Source organism: Octopus sinensis, linkage group LG7 (assembly GCF_006345805.1).
Source record: "Octopus sinensis linkage group LG7, ASM634580v1, whole genome shotgun sequence".
In the NCBI taxonomy this organism is placed as follows: domain Eukaryota; kingdom Metazoa; phylum Mollusca; class Cephalopoda; order Octopoda; family Octopodidae; genus Octopus; species Octopus sinensis.
Window position 1 is genome coordinate 108,276,127 of NC_043003.1, and position 13,170 is coordinate 108,289,296.

The window sequence follows — 13,170 nt, forward strand, 5'->3', positions numbered from 1 at the left end:
TACATACATACATATATATATATATATATATATATATATATATATATATAATTATATATGTATGTATGTATGTATGTATGTATCTGAATGTATGTATGTTCGTATGTATGTATGAATATATTCATAAACAAAGTATATCTGTTTGCGTGTGAATGTGTGTGTGTGTGTGTGTTTGTGTGCACTTATTGACTTATTCTCTATGCGTCGTAAATGGTGTATGTATTGCAACTATCCAGTTGTGTACATGTTTCGTATATCATTTCCTCTCACTGATTGCTTACGAACATATACTTCTCACATATTCATACCACAACAAACATCGTATCACCACGTCTCTACATCGTTAACGTATAACGAGTGAGAGAGGAAGAGCGAGCGAGAGAGAGAGTTAGGAGAAAGAAAAAAGAAGAAGAAAGAAGAAAGAAAGAAGACAGAAAGACAGAGAGAGAGGAGAGAAAGAAAGAAAGAGGTTAAGTGAGGTGGGGTGGTGAACAGTGCGTGCGAACGGTAAAGTTTGAGACATCATGACATTCCAGATAGGCCAGGTATATACACCCACGGCTTTTAAAGTACAGGTTTTTAATTCTATCAAGTCACTTTCATTCGATTAAGCCAACCCTCGTAACCCCCACTTACACTGCCAACACCGCCAACACCATTTACAACCAATACCACTACAACTTCCCACATGCGTGTTGCCTACTTCGTCATAATTGACATTGTGAAGAGTGATAACTATATCAACCCACCTTTTTTATTAGATAAATGTGAACCCAACCCCCTTGAATGAAGTGTAGCTATAAAACGTTTAAGGTACAGGGCCTGGGTCTCTATACGACTTTGCCAACAATACTGACTCATTTAGAGAAGGTAAGAATGCTATCTTCAACTTTTATTACTTTTAAACAAATGTCGCACTCAACGCAATAACACATCTAGTTATACATGTATTTATCTATCAATCTATCTATTTGTCATCTATCTACCTATCTATCTGTCTCTCTCTCTCTATATATATATGTATATATATATACATATATACATACATACATACATACATACATACATACATACATACATACATACATACATACATAACATATATACATATATGCATGCATGTATATAATTATATATATGTGTGTGTAATTTATATATATATATACATAAATATACATACATATAATAATATATACGTATATATATTCATATACATATATATATTTATATAGAAACATATATATACATATATATGTTTATATATATATAACGTCACAAGAAATTTGAAAAGCTACACGCGAAACCGGTAATTTCTTTAAAAATTTTTAAATTATGTCATTTTAAGGAAAGGGAAAAAAAATGTTTCCAATATTCTCCAGACATTTTGACACAAATATATATATTTTTTAACATTTAAGCCTTCTGTCGTTTTTTCACACTTTACTATTTTCTTATATATTCACCCACGTGCTTTACCAAACAAACTTTCTTATCTATATATATATATATATATATATATATACATATTTATATATATATACATGTAAATCAATGTGTAGTGTTTTATATTTTTCGCATATTTTTTCTTTTTTTTAGTTTTTTAGTATATCTATATATTAAGTGTATATGTGTGTGTGTGCATATGTACAGGTGTATAGGTATGTGTATATGCACGAGTGTATGCGCGTATATATGCATCCTCACAAATATACATACAAAGCAGGTTAGAGACATAGCAGAATAAAGTACAATACTTGTCAAAAAGGATGGACGAAGCCATCGTATGTTCGATGCCTATCTAGCAAATGCTTGGGATATGAAAAATAGTCGTGATGGCAAACAAGCGTTCCATACGACCATATGAGAATGATGGTGCCCCTAAATTTTGCTTCAATATCAGTTTAAGAGCAAAGATGTTCTGGTGTAAAACTTAAAGATCATCAAACCTCTGGTCTTCTCAGTATATAATCAGTCACCAGGAGAAAAGTTGTTCTGTCTGAAGTGTATATCCGTTTCATTCACTGTAATCAATTTTATACAGAAAACTTCTTGGAGAAAAAGTCATGCGGTGATGGAGATAAGTGGAACATATACAACTTAACCAGTAGAAATTAAGTAAATGGAAAACCTGCATGTACAATACTTGGGATAATGGTCACAGGGTTTCCTTTTCCAAACTAAGGTGATGGACAGATTCGGTAGCACCTCGATTGAGTAAGACGCCTTTTTCAGGGCTAGCCCTGCTCAGGTATTAATTAGAAAGGCCCCTTGAAAAGTTATCTAAACAAAGCTTTTCTAATACTAGAACAGCGATGAGGAATCAAACCTGCGGATGACGGTTGTCCTTTCCTTGGCAGGCTTACACGGTAATTTTTAACTTGTCAAGAGGTCGTGCCCGGACCAGTTCAATTCATCATATATGTGTGTGTATGTTGGTGTATATATATGTATGTATGTATGTATGTATGTATGTATGTATGTATGTATGTATGTATGTATGTATGTATGTATGTATGTATGTGTGTGTACATGTATGTATGTATATATATATATTATATATACATGCATAAACATGCATCCATCCATCCATCCATCCATCCATCCATACATACATACGTACGTACATACATACATACATACGTACGTACGTACATACGTATGTATTCGCATATATCCATGCGTACGGCCAAGTAGTTAGTGGGTTAGGCCTCCGATCATAAGGATTTAGGATCGATTCCTTGACCAAGTGGCACGCTGTCTTCTTTGTGCAAAATTCTTCATTTTATGTTGCCCGAGCGTGCTCAGCTGAAAAGGAGTACCAGCCTAAAGGAGTTGCAGAACTACGCTGGTACTCACTTCCATTAAGTATATTCCAGGGAAGACGAAATGGGCATTTGGATGCAGAGACATTAAGAGGACAATGTATTCCTGAACTCGTGGAAATTTGATGGTTTCAGAAAACTTATCATGACGACTCGACTATGAAACTTCAACTGATTGCAACAATGAAACTCAGAAACTAATTTGATTGAGCATAATAATCGGCGATCTTGAATCGATGTACATACATACATACATACAAATGTATGGGTATATATATATATATATATATATATATATATATATACACAAACGTAAACGTAGCTATATATGCATATAAATATGAATATAGACATACCTGTACACATACATTAATATATACATGAAGGTATGTTAATATATCAGTATATGTCTATATATGTGTGTGTTTGTGTTTGTGTGTGGGGGGGTAGGTTTACATACATTTATAAATATATGAGAGCGTGTAGGTGTGTGTTTGCATATACATTCGTAAACATACTTGTGTGAGGATATGTATGTATGTATGTATGTATGTATGTATGTATGTATGTATATATATCAGATAAAAGCTTGATAAGGCTGAAACAATGCAATATAAAATACAAAGTGAAAACAGAAAAAACAACTGAAGTGTCCTGAAGAAGGGGTCATAACCCGGAAATATAAAAATACAAGGTAAAACTTCAACTGTTGTTCTGTTTTCACTTTTGTAGTTTACTTTGTTCTTCATTTCGCATTGTTTCGAGCTTATCAAGTTTTTATCTAATATAGCATCACAATACCTCGCCTTAACTATTCTATTCTTGTGTGTGTGTGTGTGTGTGTGTGTATACGTATGTATGTATGCCTGTATGTATGTATGTATGTACGCATATATGCATGTATGTATGAATGTAGGTGTGTAGCTCTACTAAGCGTGGCTTAGTGGCGTGGATATTTGACATACGATCGTAAGGTCGTGAGTTCGATTCCCGGCGAAGTGTTTTCTCTTTCAACAAGGTACTTTATTTAACGTTGCTCCAACCGACACAGCTGATGCAATAATTAATTGCAGTTCAAAGGGGCAAGCCTTGTCACTGTCTTTCTTTCGCTGAATTTCCATTGGAACTATGTTAAGAGTATGCGTGTCTGTGGAGTGCTCAGCCACTTGCACGTTAACTTTACGAGCAGGCTGTTCTTATTTCTTTACAGCCCATAATGGGCTAAACACAGAGGGGACAAACAAGGACAGACAAATGGATTAAGTCAATTACGTCGACGCCAGTGCGTAACTGGTGCTTATTTAATCGACCCCGAAAGGATGAAAGGCAAAGTTGGCCTCGGCGGAATTTGAACTCAGAACGTAGCGTCAGACGAAGTACCTATTTCTTTACTACCCACAAGGGGCTATACACAGAGAGGACTAACAAGGACAGACAAACGGATTAAGTCGATTATATCGACCCCAGTGCGTAACTGGTACTTAATTTATCGACCTGGAAAGGATGAAAGGCAAAGTCGACCTCGGCGGAATTTGAACTCAGAACGTAACGGCAGACGAAATACCGCTGAGCATTTCGCCCGGCGTGCTAATGGTTCTGCCTTCTCGCCGAGCAGGCTGTTCTGTTGACCGATTCAACTGGAACACATTTCGTCGTAACCGACAGAGTATCACTGCATTTGTATACAGTAATCCCTCGCCATATCGCAGTTCACCTATCACAGTTTAAAGCTTATGCCTATTCCTCCGTGGTGTTGTTTTAAAAAATATACAGTACAGTGCTGTTTCTATATCGCGGATTTTCACCTATCGCGGGGTGTTTGGAACGTAAAACCCGCGATAGTCGAGGGATACTGCATACGTTTATACATATATATATATATATATATATATATATATATATATTGTAGGGGTTCGCTCCCCTGCTCGCAAGATATTGGCTCCAGGTATGCATCATTAACCAGCTAGCGGAGATGTCCTTTTGGGGATTAAAACTTCGCTGTGGAGTCCGTTCGAACGGAAAAACCATGTTCAAGTGGCTACGTACATGAGTTGTTCTCTTAGAGAGATTTCAGGACTCCCTTTTTGCTTATATATATGTATATATACACATATATATGTGTGTGTGTGTGTGTGTGTGTGTGTGTGTGTGTGTGTGTGTGTGTGTGTGTGTGTATGTGTGTGTGTGTGTATCTCTGTGTGTGTGTGTGTGTGAATAAACAAACTGCAAATAAACAAAGTTTGAATTTTCAAATTCTCGCACCGAAAACACAGACACACTCACACACACACACACACATACACACCACACACACACACACACACACACACACACACACACATATATATATATATATATATATATACATATACATATACATATACATATACATATACATATACATGAACACATATATATATTTGTATGTATAAACATATACGTATGTGTGTGTATATATATACATATACTGGGAGTTTATTATCTTACTACAACGGAAGTTAGGAAATAATCGTCGCCTCAGGAGAGTCTACCAGATGTGAAGATATTTCGCCTAGAAGTACTGTAGTGTGAGAACGTAGGCACTGTTCAATGGAGCCGAGGGCTATTATAATGATAATGATGGTGACACTTATAATACATTAGACTTCGGATATAACGGACAAAATTGTCCAGTCCGGATCTTTGTAATGAAAATTTCAAATAGATTTCGGCTCCTATAACGGACTCGGATATAATGAACAATCACTTATAACGGACGATTTTTCTCGGCCCCAATGGTCAAAAACAACCTAAATTTCCTTGGTTATTTTTTAACTAAAAAATGTCTGTTTTAAGCAATGTTTTGACTTATTTCTAGCAAATCCAGTTGGTTTGCTCGTAGCTTTTAAATATTTAATTTGCTCGCGTATGTGACAGACGATAGAAGAGGCAGCGAAGGCGCTGTTTTCTGATTGGCTGAAAATTCTGAAATTTATCAAACTTTTAACATCGGTACATTTTCGCAAAAATTTTTCTAAAATAAATGAATAACAAATTCGCATTTAGCGTCACAATTTACACCTATATAATACATTAAAAACATTTTTTGAAGATTTCCACTTACAGTGACGAAAACCACAAATATCCATGCGTTTTTGTCACGTTTTAGTCCTTTTATTGTGCGAATTTGTATTTTTTCGTGCTGAACTTTCCATTTCCATTCAAGATGAGCAGTTCGAAAAGAAAATGGAGTACTCTAACCACCGATAAAAAGTTGGAAACTTTAGAATACTGTGACAAGAATAGCTCGATGGACGGGTCTGAAAAAATGCCCCTTCTCGCACTTGGTAAAAGTGCAAAACCGTGTGCATTCAAGAAACCTCCGTGCTGACGTTGTCGAATCTGAGATGAGAAAGTTTGACCGTCGCATGAGAAACGAAAATCGAAAAGTTGCTATGATCGTCGACTACTGCTCAGCCTACCCACAAATTGTACTGGAAAACGTCGAGCTGATCTTCCTCTCACTAAGCAGCACGTCTGTAACGCAACCTATGGACGCAGGAATTATAAAGGACTTGAAATTCCACTACAGAAGAATATAGGCTGGCCAACGACGAGCAGCTGCTGAAAACAATCAAGATTTCAAATGGGACATTCTGGATTGTTTAGTAGCTGTGAAATCCAGCTGAAAGATGGTCAAATGTGAAACTGTCCGAAACTGTTGGAAAAAAGCCAGTTTCATCAAACAACTTGCGAACGAAAGTGTGGAAGAGACGAGTGACGATAGAATTGCAGACAATGTAATCCAGGATGATGACTACACGGTTTTTCGAAACAGTTGGAATTGTCTAAATGACATTTTGGGCTTTAGAACTTCCGGCATTAGATGAGTATGTGAACATCGATTCGGCTGATGTCACTACCACCGAGCGTTGGTCTAACGAGGAGATTGGCGCAGAATTGAGAAGCTCTGCAGATGTCAAATGTGTTGTTGATATAGACGACGAAGCTGGGGATAATGATGGCAATGAGGAAGGTGGTGAATGAGGATGATGGCAATGAGGAAGGTGGTGAATGAGGATGATGGCAATGAGGAAGGTGGTGAATGAGGATGATGGCAATGAGGAAGGTGGTGAATGATGATGATGGCAATGAGGAAGGTGGTGAATGAGGATGGTGGCAATGAGGAAGGTGGTGAATGAGGATGGTGGCAATGAGGAAGGTGGTGAATGAGGATGATGGCAATGAGGAAGGTGGTGAATGAGGATGATGGCAATGAGGAGGGTGTTGGTGAGGATGGAAGGTGGTGAATGATGAGGATGATGCAATGAGGAAGGTGGTGAATGAGGATGATGATGGCAATGAGGAAGGTGGTGAATGAGGATGATGGCAATGAGGAAGGTGGTGAATGAGGATGGTGGCAATGAGGAAGGTGGTGAATGAGGATGATGGCAATGAGGAAGGTGGTGAATGAGGATGATGGCAATGAGGAAGGTGGTGAATGAGGATGATGGCAATGAGGAAGGTGGTGAATGAGGATGATGGCAATGAGGAAGGTGGTGAATGAGGATGATGGCAATGAGGAAGGTGGTGAATGAGGATGATGGCAATGAGGAAGGTGGTGAATGATGATGATGGCAAAGAGGAAGGTGGTGAATGAGATGATGGCAATGAGGAAGGTGGTGAATGTGTGAATGAATGAATGATGATGATGCAATGAGGAAGGTGGTGAATGAGGATGATGGCAATGAGGAAGGTGGTGAATGAGGATGATGGCAATGAGGAAGGTGGTGAATGAGGATGATGGCAATGAGGAAGGTGGTGAATGATGATGATGGCAATGAGGAAGGTGGTGAATGAGGATGGTGGCAATGAGGAAGGTGGTGAATGAGGATGATGGCAATGAGGAAGGTGGTGAATGAGGATGATGGCAATGAGGAAAGTGGTGAATGAGGATGATGGCAATGAGGAAGGTGGTGAATGACGATGATGGCAATGAGGAAGGTGGTGAATGAGGATGATGGCAATGAGGAAGGTGGTGAATGAGGATGATGGCAATGAGGAAGGTGGTGTATGATGATGATGGCAATGAGGAAGGTGGTGAATGAGGATGATGGCAATGAGGAAGGTGGTGAATGAGGATGATGGCAATGAGGAAGGTGGTGAATGAGGATGATGGCAAAGAGGAAGGTGGTGAATGAGAATGATGGCAATGAGGAGGTGGTGTGAATGAGGATGATGGCAATGAGGAAGGTGGTGAATGAGGATGATGGCAATGAGGAAGTTGGTGAATGAGGATGATGGCAATGAGGAAGGTGGTGAATGAGGATGATGGCAATGAGGAGGTGTGAATGAGGATGATGGCAATGAGGAAGGTGGTGAATGATATGATGGCAAAGAAAGGTGGTGAATGAGGATGATGGCAATGAGGAAGGTGGTGAATGAGGATGATGGCAATGAGGAAGGTGGTGAATGAGGATGATGCAATGAGGAAGGTGGTGAATGAGGATGATGGCAATGAGGAAGGTGTGAATGAGGATGATGCAATGAGGAAGGTGGTGAATGAGAATGATGGCAATGAGGAAGGTGGTGAATGAGATTGATGGCAATGAGGAGGTGGTGAATGAGGATGATGGCAATGAGGAAGGTGGTGATGAGGATGATGGCAATGAGGAGGTGGTGAATGAGGATGATGGCAATGAGGAAGGTGGTGAATGAGGATGATGGCAATGAGGAAGGTGGTGAATGAGGATGATGGCAATGAGGAGGTGGTGAATGAGGATGATGGCAATGAGGAAGGTGGTGAATGAGGATGATGGCATTGAGGAAGGTGGTGAATGAGGATGATGGCAATGAGGAAGGTGTTGAATGAGGATGATGGCAATGAGGAAGTGTGGTGAATGAGGATGATGGCAATGAGGAAGGTGGTGAATGAGGATGATGGCAATGAGGAAGGTGGTGAATGAGGATGATGGCAATGAGGAAGGTGGTGAATGAGGATGATGGCATTGAGGAGGTGTGAATGAGGATGATGGCAATGAGGAAGTGGTGAATGAGGATGATGGCAATGAGGAAGGTGAATGATAATGATGGCAATGAGAAGGGTGAATGAGGATGATGGCAATGAGGAAGGTGTGAATGAGGATGATGGCAATGAGGAAGGTGGTGAATGAGGATGATGGCAATGAGAGAAGTGGTGAATGAGGATGATGGCAATGAGGAGGTGGTGAATGAGGATGATGGCAATGAGGAAGGTGGTGAATGAGGATGATGGCAATGAGGAAGGTGGTGAATGAGGATGATGGCAATGAGGAAGGTGGTGAATGAGGATGATGGCAATGAGGAAGGTGTGAATGAGGATGATGGCAATGAGGAAGGTGGTGAATGAGGATGATGGCAATGAGGAAGGTGTGAATGAGGATGATGGCAATGAGGAAGGTGGTGAATGAGGATGATTGGCAATGAGGAAGGTGGTGAATGAGGATGATGGCATGAGGAAGGTGGTGAATGAGGATGATGGCAATGAGGAAGGTGGTGAATGAGGATGATGGCAATGAGGAAGGTGGGTGAATGATGATGATGGCAATGAGGAAGGTGGTGAATGAGGATGATGGCAATGAGGAGGTGGTGAATGAGGATGATGGCAATGAGGAAGGTGGTGAATGAGGATGATGCAATGAGGAAGGTGGTGAATGAGGATGATGGCAATGAGGAAGGTGGTGAATGAGGATGATGGCAATGAGGAAGGTGGTGATGAGGATGATGGCAATGAGGAAGGTGGTGAATGAGGATGATGGCAATGAGGAAGGTGGTGAATGAGGATGATGGCAATGAGGAAGGGGTGAATGAGGATGATGGCAATGAGGAAGGTGGTGAATGAGGATGATGGCAATGAGGAAGGTGGTGAATGAGGATGATGGCAATGAGGAAGGTGGTGAATGAGGATGAAGGCAATGAGGAAGGTGGTGAATGAGGATGATGGCAATGAGGAGGTGGTGAATGAGGATGATGGCAATGAGGATGGTGGTGAATGAGGATGGATGGCAATGAGGAAGGTGGTGATGAGGATGATGGCAATGAGGAAGGTGGGAATGAGGATGATGGCAATGTGGAAGGTGGTGAATGAGGATGATGGCAATGAGGAAGGTGGTGATGAGGATGATGGCAATGAGGAGGAAGGTGGTGAATGATGATGATGGCAATGAGGAAGTGGTGAATGAGGATGATGGCAATGAGGAAGGTGGTGAATGATGATGATGATGGCAATGAGGAAGGTGTGAATGAGGATGGTGGCAATGAGGAAGTGGTGAATGATGATGGCAATGAGGAAGGTGGTGGTGAATGATGATGGCAATGAGAAGGTGGTGAATGAGGATGATGGCAATGAGGAAGGTGGTGAATGAGGATGGGGCAATGAGGAAGGTGGTGATGAGGATGATGGCAATGAGGAAGGTGGTGTGAATGAGGATGATGGCAATGAGGAAGGTGGTGGTGAATGAGGATGATGCAATGAGGAAGGTGGTGGTGAATGAGGATGAGGCAATGAGGAAGGTGGTGAATGAGGATGATGGCAATGAGGAAGGTGGTGGTGAATGAGGATGATGGCAATGAGGAAGGTGGTGTGAATGAGAATGATGGCAATGAGGAAGTGGTGAATGAGGATGAGGCAATGAGGAAGGTGTGTGAATGAGGATGATGGCAATGAGGAAGGTGGTGATGAATGAGGATGATGATGGCAATGAGGAAGTGGTGAATGAGGATGATGGCATGAGGAAGGTGGTGGTGAATGAGGATGATGGCAAGAGGAAGGTGGTGATGAATGAGGATGATGGCATTGAGGAAGGTGGTGAATGAGAATGATGGCAATGAGGAAGGTGGTGGTGAATGATGATGATGGCAATGAGGAGGAAGGTGGTGAATGAGGATGATGGCAATGAGGAAGGTGGTGAATGAGATGATGGCAATGAGGAGGTGGTGAATGAGGATGATGCAATGAGGAAGGTGGTGAATGATGATGGCAAGAGGAAGGTGGTGAATGAGGATGATGGCAAAGAGGAAGGTGGTGAATGAGAATGATGGCAATGAGGAAGGTGGTGATTGAGGATGATGGCAATGAGGAAGGTGGTGGTGAATGATGATGATGGCAATGAGGAGGAAGGTGGTGAATGAGAATGATGGCATGAGGAAGGTGGTGAATGAGGATGATGGCAAAGAGGAAGGTGGTGAATGAGAATGATGGCAATGAGGAAGTGGTGAATGAGGATGTGGCAATGAGGAAGGTTGGTGAATGAGGATGGATGGCAATGAGGAAGGGGTGAATGAGGATGATGGCCAATGAGGAAGGTGGTGGTGAATGAGAATGATGGCAATGAGGAAGGTGGTGAATGGGATGATGGCAATGAGAAGGTGGTGAATGATGATGATGGCAATGAGGAAGGGGTGAATGAGGATGGTGGCAATGAGGAAGGTGGTGAATGAGAATGATGGCAATGAGGAAGGTGGTGAATGATGATGATGGCAATGAGGAAGGTGGTGAATGATGATGATGATGGCAAAGAGGAAGGTGGTGAATGAGAATGATGGCAATGAGGAAGGTGGTGGTGAATGATGATGATGGCAATGAGGAATGTGGTGAATGAGAATGATGGCAATGAGGAAGGTGGTGGTGAATGATGATGATGATGGCAATGAGAAGGTGGTGAATGAGGATGGTGGCAATGAGGAAGGTGTGAATGAGGATGATGGCAAAGAGGAAGGTGGTGAATGAATGAGGATGATGGCCAATGAGGAAGGTGGTGAATGATGATGGTGGCAAAGAGGAAGGTGGTGAATGAGAGAATGATGGCAATGAGGAAGGTGGTGAATGATGATGATGGCAATGAGAAGGTGGTGAATGAGAATGATGGCAATGAGGAAGGTGGCGAATGAGGATGATGGCATGAGGAAGGTGGTGATGATGATGATGGCAATGAGGAAGGTGGTGAATGAGGATGATGGCAATGAGGAAGTGGTGAATGAGGATGGTGGCAATGAGGAGGTGGTGAATGAGAATGATGGCAATGAGGAAGGTGGTGAATGATGATGATGGCAAAGAGGAAGGTGGTGAATGAGAATGATGGCAATGAGGAAGGTGGTGAATGATGATGATGGCAATGAGGAAGGTGGTGAATGAGGATGATGGCAAAGAGGAAGGTGGTGAATGAGAATGATGGCAATGAGGAAGGTGGTGAATGATGATGATGGCAATGAGGAAGGTGGTGAATGAGGATGATGGCAATGAGGAAGGTGGTGAATGAGAATGATGGCAATGAGGAAGGTGGTGAATGAGGATGATGGCAATGAGGAAGGTGGTGAATGAGGATGATGGCATGAGGAAGGTGGTGGTGAATGAGAATGATGGCAATGAGGAAGGTGGTGAATGATGATGATGGCAATGAGGAAGGTGGTGAATGAGGATGATGGCAATGAGGAAGGTGGTGAATGAGGATGGTGGCAATGAGGAAGGTGGTGAATGAGGATGATGGCAATGAGGAAGGTGGTGAATGAGGATGGTGGCAATGAGGAAGGTGGTGAATGAGGATGATGGCAATGAGGAGGTGGTGAATGAGGATGGTGGCAATGAGGAAGGTGGTGAATGAGGATGATGGCAATGAGGAAGGTGGTGAATGAGGATGATGGCAATGAGGAAGGTGTGGTGAATGAGGATGATGATGGCAATGAGGAAGGTGGTGAATGAGGATGTGGCAATGAGGAAGTGGTGAATGAGGATGGTGGCAATGAGGAAGGTGGTGATGAGGATGATGGCAATGAGGAAGGTGGTGAATGAGGATGATGGCAATGTGGAAGGTGGTGAATGAGGATGATGGCCAATGAGGAAGGTGGTGAATGAGGATGATGATGGCAATGAGGAAGGTGGTGGTGAATGAGGATGGTGGCAATGAGGAGGTGGTGAATGAGGATGGTGGCAATGAGGAAGGTGGCGAATGAGGATGATGGCAATGAGGAGGAAGGTGGTGAATGAGGATGGGGCAATGAGGAAGGTGGTGAATGAGGATGAGGCAATGAGGAAGGTGGTGAATGAGGATGATGGCAATGAGGAAGGTGGTGAATGAGGATGATGGCAATGAGAAGGTGGTGAATGAGGATGATGGCAATGAGGAAGGTGGTGGTGAATGATGATGATGGCAATGAGGAGGAAGGTGGTGAATGAGGATGATGGCAAAGAGGAAGGTGGTGAATGAGAATGATGGCAATGAGGAAGGTGGTGAATGATGATGATGGCAATGAGGAAGTGGTGAATGAGGATGAAGGCAATGAGGATGGTGGTGAATGAGGATGGTGGCAATGAGGAAGGTGTGGTGAATGAGGA

At 41.9% G+C, this 13,170-nt stretch overlaps 1 protein-coding gene across 1 annotated transcript in view; it reads left to right on the plus strand.

The window, feature by feature from the left end:
• Positions 1-568: 568 nt before the first annotated feature.
• The window catches only part of LOC115213832, a 78,465-nt gene continuing 65,863 nt past the window's right edge, over positions 569-13,170 (plus strand). The window contains exon 1 of the mRNA XM_029782731.2: positions 569-870. The gene's annotated coding sequence lies outside the window, so the exon portion shown is untranslated. The remainder of the gene's footprint in view (positions 871-13,170) is intronic.